This window comes from Siniperca chuatsi, linkage group LG18 (genome assembly GCF_020085105.1).
Source record: "Siniperca chuatsi isolate FFG_IHB_CAS linkage group LG18, ASM2008510v1, whole genome shotgun sequence".
Taxonomy (NCBI): Eukaryota; Metazoa; Chordata; class Actinopteri; order Centrarchiformes; family Sinipercidae; genus Siniperca; species Siniperca chuatsi.
Genome location: NC_058059.1, coordinates 22,326,173 through 22,339,347, shown reverse-complemented (window position 1 = coordinate 22,339,347; position 13,175 = coordinate 22,326,173).

Genomic DNA, 13,175 nt, shown 5'->3' with positions numbered 1-13,175 from the left:
GTCAATATTTCAATTTGCCCAGTATTTGGATTTATGACCAAATACCTGCAAAACTAACAACATTCTTATCAGCCTTAGCTGTCCTTGGTGTTGGTGGTTTTGTGCTAATTAGCAAATGTTAGTATTCTAACATGCCAAACTATGATGGCAAACATTATACCTGCCAAATATCATCATGTTAACATTGTTACTGCGAGCATGTTAACATGGTGACATTGGCATTTAGCTCAAAAAATTGCTGTGATTAAGTATAGCCCTACAGAGCCGCTAGCATGGCTGTAGACTTATTAGACTAAAGTCTTTTGGCTTTGGACCACCTTACCTGAGGAATTCTGGCTGACAGAGACCGTTTCCTTATTTAAAGAGCTGCTGTTGATGCTGCTGCTAGCTGTGGTGGTTATGATGATGGCTGGTGTTGTCTGGGTCACAGATGTTGGGTCAGGCCCTGATGTAAAGCCTGTGGGCTGGGCTTTGGTAGATGGGGATATGGAAGAAGAATAAACTGAGGAGGTGTTTATTGGTGATGAAGCTGGATCGACTACAGGACTGGTGTTGCTGGTTTGTCCAATCCTGGCTGTCACTAGATCAGTGTATTGAGTAGAAACTGCAGAGGTGGCATCAGCATCACTGGTGGACTGAGCTGAATTTGTAGCGGTTACATCAACAGGTGACGGGGCAGGTCGGGTAGATTCAATTCAATTTTATATATATAGCGCCAATTCATAACAGAAGTTATCTCATTGCACTTTTCCTATAGAGCAGGTCTAGACCGTACTCTTCATAATATTACTTACAGAGACCCAACAAATCCGACCATGAGCAAGCGCTTGGCGACAGTGGCAAGGAAAAACTTCCTGTAAGAGGCAGAAACCACGAGCAGAACCAGACTCAATGGTGGGCGAGATGGGGTAGATGAGGAAAGGATAGTTGTGGTTGGTGTTGCTGCTGAGGATTCCTCCCTCTTCTTAGTTTTCAAAGGAGGAACAGCTGTGGGAGTAAGAGAGTTTTGTAGTGCACTTGAGAATGGTGATGGCGCTGATGATAAAGATGGTGGGGTTGTGGGAGCTGCAGTCTGTCCTGTTGGGGCACAGCTGAACAGCAGTCAGGCAGTTAAAGTTAAAACATTTCCGTTACTTGTACATCATAGAAGGCTAAGTGTGGTGATGAGGTTAATCAGTCAATCAGGGACGGTACCATAGATGACTGACACAAACCTTTCATACGAAAGCCTGACTGATACATCGGCTGATGTTGATGTTGATTGGTATTGACATGTATATATTAGCCAATAACAAGAATTTGCAAAAATGTGTGCTTTTAAATGTGTTTATGCAAAAAAGTTAAGATTGACCAATACGAGATTTTTGTAATTCATCAGTATTTAAACAATATCATGTCTCCTGCCCCCTTTATGACAGCAGGATTTTCATCCCACAAACTAGTTCTGAATGAGCATAAAGTGACCCTTAAAATTAGCTCAAAAATGAACAGGTAATCGACGAAGAGCTGCCTGGGTGAGTGGGGCTTAAAACCTCAGAATGAAACAGAAATTTGGCAAAGAGCTGTAAAAAGGGAGTTGCAGCAGTCTGAATGTGGAGATAAGCTTATTCCAGTACACATGAATCATAATCAGACAAAATGAGTGGCTTTGTGAAATACCACATTCCGTAGGTCCTGATCATAGACTGATGTTGATGATTTACCTGCTTTAAGCACAGTATAATGTGGTTTTGTGTAGGGCTGCAACTAACGATTATTTTCAAGTATTATCTACTGATTTACAGTTTAGGCTGTAAAATGTCAGAAAATTGTGAAAAATGTTAAGAACGGTCCAAAACCCAGAGGATGCATTGACAATTATATAAAACAGAAAAGTGGGAACAAGCAAATGTTTAGCATTTTTGCTTGATAAAAGACTTAAATAATTAATTATCAGACAGCATTGTTGATTCATTTTCTGTAAATCAATTGATTGATAGGTAGAGAAGTGTAGCTGAACCGCTCTCTATGAATTCACCTTCTAAAGTTCTTCAATCTTCAACAGTAATTTAGCTTGACTAGAGAGATTGCAGTTTTTTTGTTATTGTTGTTGAACAAAATTAAAGCGTGCCAAGAGCAGTGAATGAAGACAGAAAAAAAACCCTGCATCTTAGTTAGTGTGCATATTACATATTTTTGAGTTTTTATTTAAATGTATTGTAATTTGTATTTTTTAATTGTGTTTTTTTCTGCATTTTTATTTCAGTGTTTCAGTAAGTGGTCACATGGTCTTGACATCTGACTGCAACGGATTCACTGTCACATAGCTGGCCCTTTGGTGTGGTAGTTAAGGCTTCAGAATTTGGTGCTATAGGTTTGGTGTTCAAGAGTCACTATTTGTGGTTTTGAATTTAATGCTCAGAGCCTTGAGTTGTTCTTATTTTATTATTACTGATTAAATTACCTAGCTGTGGCTTTTTTAAAGTTGGCTGTAGTTCATATTATGAGCCAGAAGAGAGCAGCATATTCATTTATAATGTGGCCTGTGCTTTCAAAACCAGTGAAATCATAGGCGATTAAAAACACCAATGTATTTGTCTCTATAGTATTAGCCCCTAATCAGTGAGTCCCTACAGTACATGTTATATACAATGTGTTATGTTATATATGAATATTATAGGAATGCCACAGATTAAAAACACAATTAAGTGTTATAGTTTTATAAATTCTGTGACAGTACCTTTTTATTAAAATAAAATTACATGCAGGATCAATTACAGACATTTCTGAGTGTGTTTTGATTTTAAGAAGCTCAGGCCTGCTGAAGAACATTCTTGAAGCAAACCTATCTCCTAAGCATTACGTTTGTATACTACTCATCTGAAACAGAAAACACGATTTGAAAGAAACGTAAACCCACAGATTATGTTTTAATAATGATGAAACATTTTTAATGAATGCAAAGTCTCAAATTATTAATGCTAAAAGTGTGAACTATGTTTTTTATGGTTCTGTTTAGGCACTCAAAGCACTCAGGTGAGGTTAGGTCACGATTGTGGTCTTGGTTAAATGTAACAAAAGTAAACACTGATTTAGAGCCTGAGACAGGCTGAGACATGTTACCAAAACCACGATATTTCCCAAATCTGTTTACCTAGTCAGGTGTTTTAGTGACTTAAACCAGGGGTTTTCAAAGTATGACACTGGGGGGCCCCCATTCAGACAAAATCTTGACCACTGTGCTTGAGCCCTGTGTATGTTTTTGTTAACCTTTTGGCAAATTGGCACCATTAAAAGTATTCCAAATGAGCTATTAGCAGTTCCTGTTTGCAATGTACTCATGGATGTACAGACCACTATCACTGGATTACTTTGATTTATGGATTTTTATTCACGATGGACAGAGATAATGATATCCTCAGAAAGTGTAAGTTACATTGAATCTAAAAATATGTGTATAATGTCTGTGTGTTCAGATTTATGACATTAAGGAGTACGATTTTTCAAATTGTGGCAATCAGGTGCTAAGGGTTTTAAAGTACCTTAATTGCCAGCATGACCTGCTGACCGTATTGGTAAGAGGGACAAATCAGCGGGCCAAACTACAATAACTAACTTCCTGTTGTTTTGATAACACTAACACACACCTGTTCCTTTCACTTCATGCAGTATCGTTGCCTCATTTCTCTCTCTCTCTCTCTCCGCGCCCCCTTGCAACTCTCCCATCCCTCACAGTTTGAAAACCTCTGGCCTAAACCTTACCAGGACATCAACCCCAGTCTCCATTGTCGCAAAACAGGTTGCCTATCGGCATGTTACATCACAGCTTTTTGTTTGTCTTTCGCTTTGCATGCTTGTCAGACGTTTCAATGAATATTTTCTTCAGTGCTGAAACAAGTTGTTCATGAACTGATAAGTCAATATAAACAAAAAAATGAATCAACAGCTATTTTAATAATTGATTCATTGTTTCAGTCACTTAAGCAAAAATGCCCAAACGTCCTCAAAAGTGAGAGGCTGGAACCCGCGAGAATCAGACCTGCAATAAAATCTTTAAACGCACAATAATGTTAAGACATTTCTTCGGTGGGTCAGTATTGTTTTCACTGATAAAGGCAAACAGTGAGAGGTTAACATACACCTCAGTGGGAGATGAGAATAATGGACACCTCATGCAGTGATCTCACTGTGACAACCTCCCTCTGCTCCCGACCGATTGCCTAATTAATCGGCCTGGCTGCTGATAGCCCTGAATTAGTTTGCAGAACAAATGAGGATGGCTGCCGTGCCACTGAAACCTCTGTGGGGAAGGGCAGGGAAGGAGGGGCTGGCATGAAGGAATAACAAGACTTATACTTCTCTTATATAACTTCGTATTCCTTCCGGTGTTTTTATATTGATAGTCCTAGAAGGTATAATGGATGATGAGAACTTCGTTGCATTGATATTTTAAAAGCACAGAGAAGCAGCAGGTAGAGTTTGACACAGGTGGACATTTGGTTTTTCTGGAGGTTGAACCAGTGCCCACACAGTCATTACAACCTTTTTTAAAAAGAACTTTTTGCTTTATGCAGCACAGGAGGTGTGTTGCTGCTGCAAAATACAAAGAGGGTAAAACATTAAAGGGATTTTTCAGGTGCCACTTCATCAATAGAATAATGGGGGTAATTATCCCTGGAGTGGAGAAAGGTCTGCAATTTAAATGGACTGTTTGATTGAGGCTGGAGTTTAGCCACCACTAGATTAAGTCTAGAACAGAGGTGTCCATGTGTGTGTATGTACACTAAAACTAACAGAAGAGTTGGAAAGAAAAAAAACACTTTTTGCTATTCCTGTAGCCTTAAAATGTAAAGTCTATCGTGAAGGTGGCACTAGAGGAAAGGTCACAGGGTCTTTAAAATCAAAAGGGATCCCCCTCAGGGGAGCATGAATCTGCTTAGTGAATCTCATGAGAATCTGTCCACTAGGTTCTTTATATTTTATAATCTAAAATATGGCATAATCTGTGCAAACTTGACATTTTGATCTGACAGCAGTGCCAGAGGAAGCTCATCTTCTGGGGAGCAGGATTATCAACAGCAAATTTCATGAAAATCTGGCAATTAGCTTTTGATTTACAGAGTCATGGAACAAGCATTTATTTAAGCAAGAGTTTGACCTGACGGTGGCACTACAGGAAAGTTTAGAGAATCACAAAAATCATATGGAATCATCCTCTGGGCACCACGAATACCCAGATCATATTTAATGGCAAACTGGTCACCAAAAGTATTTTGCTCTGGACCAACAGAACAACTGAATGACAAAATGAAAATAAACTAAAACTGACAATTCCTGGATGATTCAGTAACTCACGATTTACTGGCAGTGCCACTGGATGTGCTCTTTATGTAGCACATCCGATTTTAATGCAAGTGACTGGAGTTCATGTCTCATCACAGAGCTGCAATTGATGTTGGCTTGTTTTTCTATCGTAAACCACAATCTTTCCCAAACCTTAAGCCCATTATACTTGCCATGGGCTATTGTAACATGACTAACAGCAGTTTACAGTCCTGCTAGTGGCTTTGTGAGGCTGAAATTAGGCATAGCGATGCTTTGAGCTAAATGCTAATGTTAGCATGCATCTTAGTACAGCTAAGGCTGCTAGGAATGTAATTAGTTTTGCAGATATTTAGTCATAAACCAGCTCATAGCAATGCGCCATTTTGTTAAGAGGGAAAATTGGTTTAAAAAACTCCTGACATCAGTACCATCCTGACATCTGTGCATGTGTGTTTATGTGTGTGTGCGCCTCACTGCATCACTAGGGGACTTATCCAAAGCCCAGTCATGTTGTGAAATATTAATTTGTAATATGTAATCTGGCCAACGAGGCTCCTGAATATATGCAGTGGGTATTTTCAGTTATTAGTCATTCAAGTCATGCGCCTTTTATTATGCACACAAACATTTTCCCCCTGTAAAACTGTTCCCCCAACAGTTTTCTCCTCTTGAATTCTCATCGCCTGATTTAGAATTTTCTTGAAACCAAGGTAACAAAGCATCATATGATAACGGCAGAAATCAAATCAAGAAGTTCAAATAAAGAAGTCAAGCTAAAGATAAAACAAGATAGAAAATAAACAACATTTTCAGTGTATATAAACATTGAATCAAATGACAAAAGGTCACACAGCTGTCTTATGCAGGTTTGCTTCACTGTAAGTGATTTGACACATCATACAGCTGTGACCCAGTGCAGCAGGCCCAGCTCTGAACATCTTAAAAAGGCCCAGAAATATTGTTGCTCTTTACAGTGTACAGACGAGTCAGCTCATCCCCTCATACTCGCTGTTCCTGTCTTGGCAATCGCCCGAATTTAATGAGCCAGTGACCTTTCACAGCATCATTTTGCACAGACAGTCTACTGCTAAGTCATAATCCACACAGCCTTACCAGATTGTATAATTTGCATTTATATTGACGGGAGGAATGTGATGATTGATGCAGTGGTGGTTGCAGCGACTGCAACCTGGACATAGTCAGATAAAATTACATATTGGATCATCTGGGCGCATTTTGGCCTCCTCAGCCAAGCTGAAACCAGACAACTTTTTTTTCTGTTCTGTTTCACACATTGTTATGATGAAGTCTCAAAGGTTGCCTTGAAGATTTGGGTCGATGACGATGACCAATCAATAGCTGCTGGGAAAAGTTACCAATATGAGAAAGTGCAAGGACATTATTGAAGAAGTTTGCTCTTTCTAACATTGCTTAAACAAGCATAATTAACCATTATGTCAAATAAAAATTTACAAGTGCAATTATCTTTGCCAAGAGTATGTCCATGTACAACATGAATGTGAACATTACTGAAATGAAATTTTGTAACAGTATAAAAACGTTTTAAACATCTAAACTCCCAAACCATACATATGGAGATTCTTAAAGCAACTATAGCTGATATTTATATAACAAGGTATCAAATGACAATGTGAAAGGGGTCAATCGTAGAGATGAACCTACAGAGAATTATCACCTGAATCTGCAGTTCCCCTTGTCTTACGAAGCTTTATATTGAGTTTCAGCTAGAATTTAGCTGTCTGGGCTACAACTTCACAGTTTTGGTTCACTCTCACCGCTCTCATAGCGTCAGAAAAGAACCTCTAAAAACCCACTAAATACTACCTGCTCAGCACCAAACAGCAGACAGATGCAATTAGCGACTAGCTGGTGAACATAGTGGAGCATTTAGCAGCTAAAGAGCCAGATGTTTCCCTCAGGAGTTGGTAGAGACCAAAAACAGAGCTAGCAGAGATTGAATATTGGCCTTACATTCGCCATTCAACTCCAAATGAATGAAAATGTTGTGTGTAAATAAGCAACTGTTTGCTAACAAGTTGTTTCCACTACTTCCAAGTGGCCCAAAGTAAGCAGTTATTGCAGGTATAAGTGAAACAAACCAGAAATGTATGTTAGTTTTTTTTTTTGGAAAAATACTTTATGAAGCTGAGTGTTAGAAACACTGTGATAGACTTGGCCTGCTGGGAAAGTTTCTCTGGGATACTATTAGTCCAAATGGGAAGCTAGTCCTCATCCTTGAAGACTTTTCTGTCATAAAAGGGAAAAGTCAAACACTTCCATTAAGGTATAATGTCAATCCCACGTCATTGTAGTTTGTCCAAGTGTGTTTTCAAGTGCAGCTAATTCTTCAGCCACATACTCACAACACTCTCCTGTCAGGCTTTTGGAAATGCTCGGAATGATTATCTCTGGTATTTTGTCTTTACAGATTATTCGGTCCCTGGTAGAGGAGTTGGGAGACACTTTTGACTTGTTTTCACATGTCAGGGATTTATTTCCTCTGTGGCAGCAAAACACATCACGCAAGCCATCAGAAACTCTAGGAAGTTGAACTGGGCTAACTTGTGCTTTTAGGGCTGACTAACTGTCAAAAAACACCATAAACAGACGTGAGGGAACTTGCTAGTCTAGCAGCAAGTTTTCACTTATCACATCTACATCTACTTGATGGAATGGCACAAAATTGTCTACAGACATTCATGGATCCCAGACGGACAATGTATCCCAATGACTTTGGAGATCCACTGCCACCATGAGGTCCACATTCACGGTTTTGGGTGAAATGTCTCAACAACTATTGAATGTATTGCTATTAAATTTGGTACAGACAGCCATTTCCCCCTCAGGATGAATTGTAATAACTATGGTGACTGACTTTTCATCTAGTGCCATCATCAGGCCAAAGTTTTAATTTGTCCAGTACTTTGGTTCATCAGTAAATACCTGCAAAACTAATGACATTCCCATCAGCCTCAGCTGTACTTTGTGTTTATTGCTAATCAGCAAATATTAGCATTCTAACACAGTAACTAAGATGGTGAACATGGTAAACATTATACCTGCTAAACATCAGAATGTTAGCATTGTCATCATGAGCATGTTACGTTAGCATTTAGCTCAAAGCCCCGCCAGTGGTGGAATGTAACTACATTTACTCAAATACTCTACTTAATTACAAATTTGAGTATTTCCATTTTATGCAACTTTATACTTCTACTCCACTACATTTCAGAGGCAAATATTGTACATTTTACTCCACCACAAGCTTTAGTTACCAGTGACTTTTCAGATTGCAATTTTTCATACCCTTCCTTTCAAGTGAAATCTCCAAATTTGGGCATTTTGAATTAACTGATTGAACTGATAAACTGAAGATTTAGTCCCTAAAGTGTTCCTTTATGGATTAAGAAAATTATCCTACTTCTTAAGCTAAATAAACTATTTAAAAGACCCCTCGGATTAGCTGGAAAATGCATATGTGGTTTTCACAGGACAGCGTCGCTACAAACATATGATGATTTTATAGAATATGATGCATTGCTGTAGATTAAACTACCCAACAGTATAGTATAGTATAAGTATTTAAAATTAGCACAACCTTACCTTGTATTTGCAGTGTGATTTGACACACTAAGTTATGCAATAATGCTAAACATTATTCAGCTTCTCCAATGTTAGGATTTTAAGCTTTTATATGAATGTGTATGAATATATATGAATATCTTTGGGTTTTGGACTGTTGGTCCTACAAAACAAACTACTTAAAGACGTCACGTTGGAGTCTGGGAGCCTGTGATGGGCATTTCCCCTTTTTTCTGACATTTTATAAACTAAAGGATTAATCGGAAAAATATTTGCCAGAATAATCGATAATCAAAATAAACTTGCAGCCCTGTAGGAGCATACTAAGCATATAGACAGCGTTTAAATGTCATGAAATTCAAAACATATACATTGTAAATGCTTGTTTCTGGTTACATTTACCAACATTTTCTACCACTGTCCTTGAATTTTGTGTTAAAGTTTACATAGTTTCGTTTTGTGATGCATGTTCATTAATTCAACCTCCATTATGCTAATGACAATCCTATTTTATCTGTAGCTATGAAATTATGTATGAATATTATTATCTTTATCAGCGATGTCTGATATTTAATTAAGGTCCCATATTGTCATATCAGTCTAACCCAATTACCTTTAATGGGTAAATTTGAACTGACTGAATGAGATTTTTCTCCCAAGGACTTGAACACTGTATAAACAGATCCTGGTTCACACACACACACACACACACACACACACACACACACACACACCTCAGTGTTATTTTTACTGTCTCTTTTAATTACTCTCACAGTGTTCTCACATAGCTCATAAAGACTTTTGACTTTCTTAAATGACCTCCAGGAAGTTTGATTCCTTTAACATACAGACATGTTTATATGTTATGGTAGAAGTTTGTCTATGAACACATTTAGGGAAGGTTTCAGATGATTGCTCCAGTAGTTTGTCCTGTTTTATTTATTCTTTCCATGAGGAAGTAGATAGGTCATGTGAGCTTTACTATAATGTGAAAACCTGCTAACCCGTGTCAGGCTGGTGCAGACTGGCAGATGGTAATAGTGGGTGATGCACTCCCACTGCAGAAATGACTGGAAGGCACAAATGAGCAGGGATCTGTGAATGACAGGAACTGTGGTATTTTGAAATTATGAAGTGGTCAGGCTTTCTTCCAGTGAATATAGTATTTCATGGCAGGTAATTACTCTTTTTTTTTTTTCTTTAGAACCTTGCCAGTTCAACGCCTGCAAAACATCAAAACTTGACAGATTTCAGACCTGGAAAATGCCACAGAAAAGTATGGACTCAATACTTATTTATGCCTTTACATGGGACTTGACTACTTCAGGAGGATTCTACCACACTGTATGCCAAAGTCCTTTAGTTCACCAAGGTACAGATTATGAAGAAGAAATTCATAACTTTGTTGCACTCCACGGGATGGGTTGAAATTATGTGAAAAACTACGAAGAAGACTGAAGATCATCTTCAAATTATAAACGTTCAAATCAAAACCACTTTCTGACACTACTAATGGTTGTCATCTTTTCAGCAATAGCCATTCAGTATCTTTACATTCTGTAAGTACCTCTCTTTATAGTAGTTTTCATTGTTAATGGCGGAGTCATTCGTGTGCTGGAGTCAATTTGCCACATGCACATGGAGACGGTATATGTCTGTAATACAGAATGACTGTTTTTAATATGAATCTCCTTAATATCAGCCTCACTGTTTGCTGTTCACTCTCTTACAGTTGTATCAGATTTGTATTTGTGTGGCTGCACTGTAAGTAGATACACCACCTACTCTTATGTTGCATTTCTGACAAAGTAGCTGCTCATTGTGTTTGTTGTGGTATTAAACCGCACTTATATATATATATACTCATATAACCAGTACCAGTGTCGCCAAATCAACCCGGACTTAAATCTTAAGGATTATAACTTAAAGACATCACTAATGCCGTCTCATCAGCTACTGTTTAGTGGCTTTAGAACACATCTATGGCTAGTGCAACTTACTTTATGCTTCCACAAAATGTATGAAATACAGAATATTTGCTGATTAAAGGCCTACATTAAAGGCCTTTACACAAACTATGGCCTCTAGATTCACAGCCAACCGGTCACCCAACTAATTTGCAGCAGCAAATACGTTTTGAAGGAAACGCAATGTTGCCTCTAACACAACTCAAGTGATTCCTTTGACAATTGATGTACGTGTACAAACTGTTGTTCTTGATTAGTTTCCTGCGTCATGTGACTTATTGGGATCATTATGCACAAAATGCACTCATTAACTTGTGTTGTGCTGACTGTTTGTCCCTTCTACATGTCTTAGTCTGAGAAATAAAAGCAATGCATTTAATAAAATCTCACAACAGTACAACCAATAGGAGGGTGGGCCAAGGCATGTCACCAGCTGATTAGGTGATTACATAGCTTTTAAGTCTTTTGTTAAGTGCAAAAATTCGAATTCTGTACTTTTGTTAAAATACATATAATGTCTTGTAAATTTCATTCATTTATGCCAGTAATTCTGCAAGATTAGTATTAAACACCAGACTTTTGACCTTCAGTGAATAACTGGAGACCTAAAATATTACTTTTTGCAGTGACAATTAAATGTTACCAAATGTCAATAATGTTGACACGGACAGAGACGATAGAATGATATAGTACTTATGAATTCACACAGAATATGCTTTGTAATAAAACCAAGCAAAGTTGTGTTTTTAAAGTTTGTTACTGACATCACATGCTGGCTAAATTTGTTATGTGCTGGAATCCCAAGCCACTTTTAATTTTCTGACCTTTGTCAACAAACTCATAATGAGTGTTTAGCACCCTGGGATATCTGTGGTCCTTTCTACTATTAAACACCCTTTCATTTTTACATTTTAAAGTTTGGACACTGGGGTGACTTTTAGAGTCACAAAGACAGAAAAATGCAAAATGTGCCCGCAAGAGTATGTTTGCCTAAAGTGGTCTTGACCAAACTTAATATGCTGGTCAACTCAATTTAGAGAAAAAAATGACAAGTTAACAAAATGTTTTCTAATGGTCTCTTTTTGAACAGCTTTGCAGCCTGCATCAAATAAATTGTCTTTATGGTTATTTCAAACAGGAACTGGTTTTGGTGTGGCCTGTAATATGCACTATGAACACATAGTCCAATCCATAGCATCACCCAGTAAGATCTTAACACTGTGACCATGATCGAAGTAATGTAAAAAACGAAAAAGCCCACATGGCTATTTAACAGATGTCAAACACATACTCACTTAAGTTGTGATACTCAACACAAGTCCAGTCAGAGCTCTGAGGAAATTCCAGGTGCAAAACACACTCCAAAAGTACACAAAAGTTATGTATATGAATATTTATTCCTGTAACCTTAATTATGGAAGTGCAACTGATGAACCCTTGAAACTGAAGACACTGTATGAACTCTTTTGGATGTCTTTTGAAGCAGTTTTTGTGTGTAGTAATAAAACTAAAAGATGTACTGTCATAAGTAAATAGAAAAAATATTTAAACAAAACAGTTACAGCATACGTGGTCTTTTGTGAATGTGTGATCATCAATACTGTTTATGGTACCAACCAAAACATCTGTACCTCCAACCATCAAAAAGTCTGGCCAGATTGATAACCTTGTTTACTTATTTTTTGATTAGATGGTTTCTGATTTATTTTTGATCAAAATGTTGCCAATTGTAGACTGTATTTTATTCACACAAATTACTTTTATGGCTTCTTGTGTTTAGACAACATTAACATTTGAAAACTTTGGCTTCTTTTGTTAAATTGAAAGGCTTTGTAGATAAACATGTTTATATTCCTCACCAAAGTATTGCAAAAAGTATCTTACCGAGTGGTACCTTATCGGCACGAATAGTGTAAAATGTTATCGGCTAAATGTTGCATAATGTCAAAATGTAGGCATGAAGTAGCAAAATGTTAGCATTCAGCTTATTTCGCACTTGTGCCTACAGTACACCTGAAGCTGACAAAGTACAGCTTAGACGAGTGAACGATGAGCCTAGACTGACAAAACAGAGCTGAGCTCTCCTAACATGGCCACTGTACATCATTTCTGTATTTAGCTGACAACATGGCCTTTCCTCTTCCCTCTTCCTCTTATGACAAACTGTCAAACTCCGGACTATTTTTTTTTGCCCTACGATAGTGTCTAAGAATAGCAAATTTGTCTCTGCGTGTTTTAGCCAACAATTTTGATTTCTAGAGTATATGAGCATTACAGCCTTACAGTGCTGTTAGTTTTGCT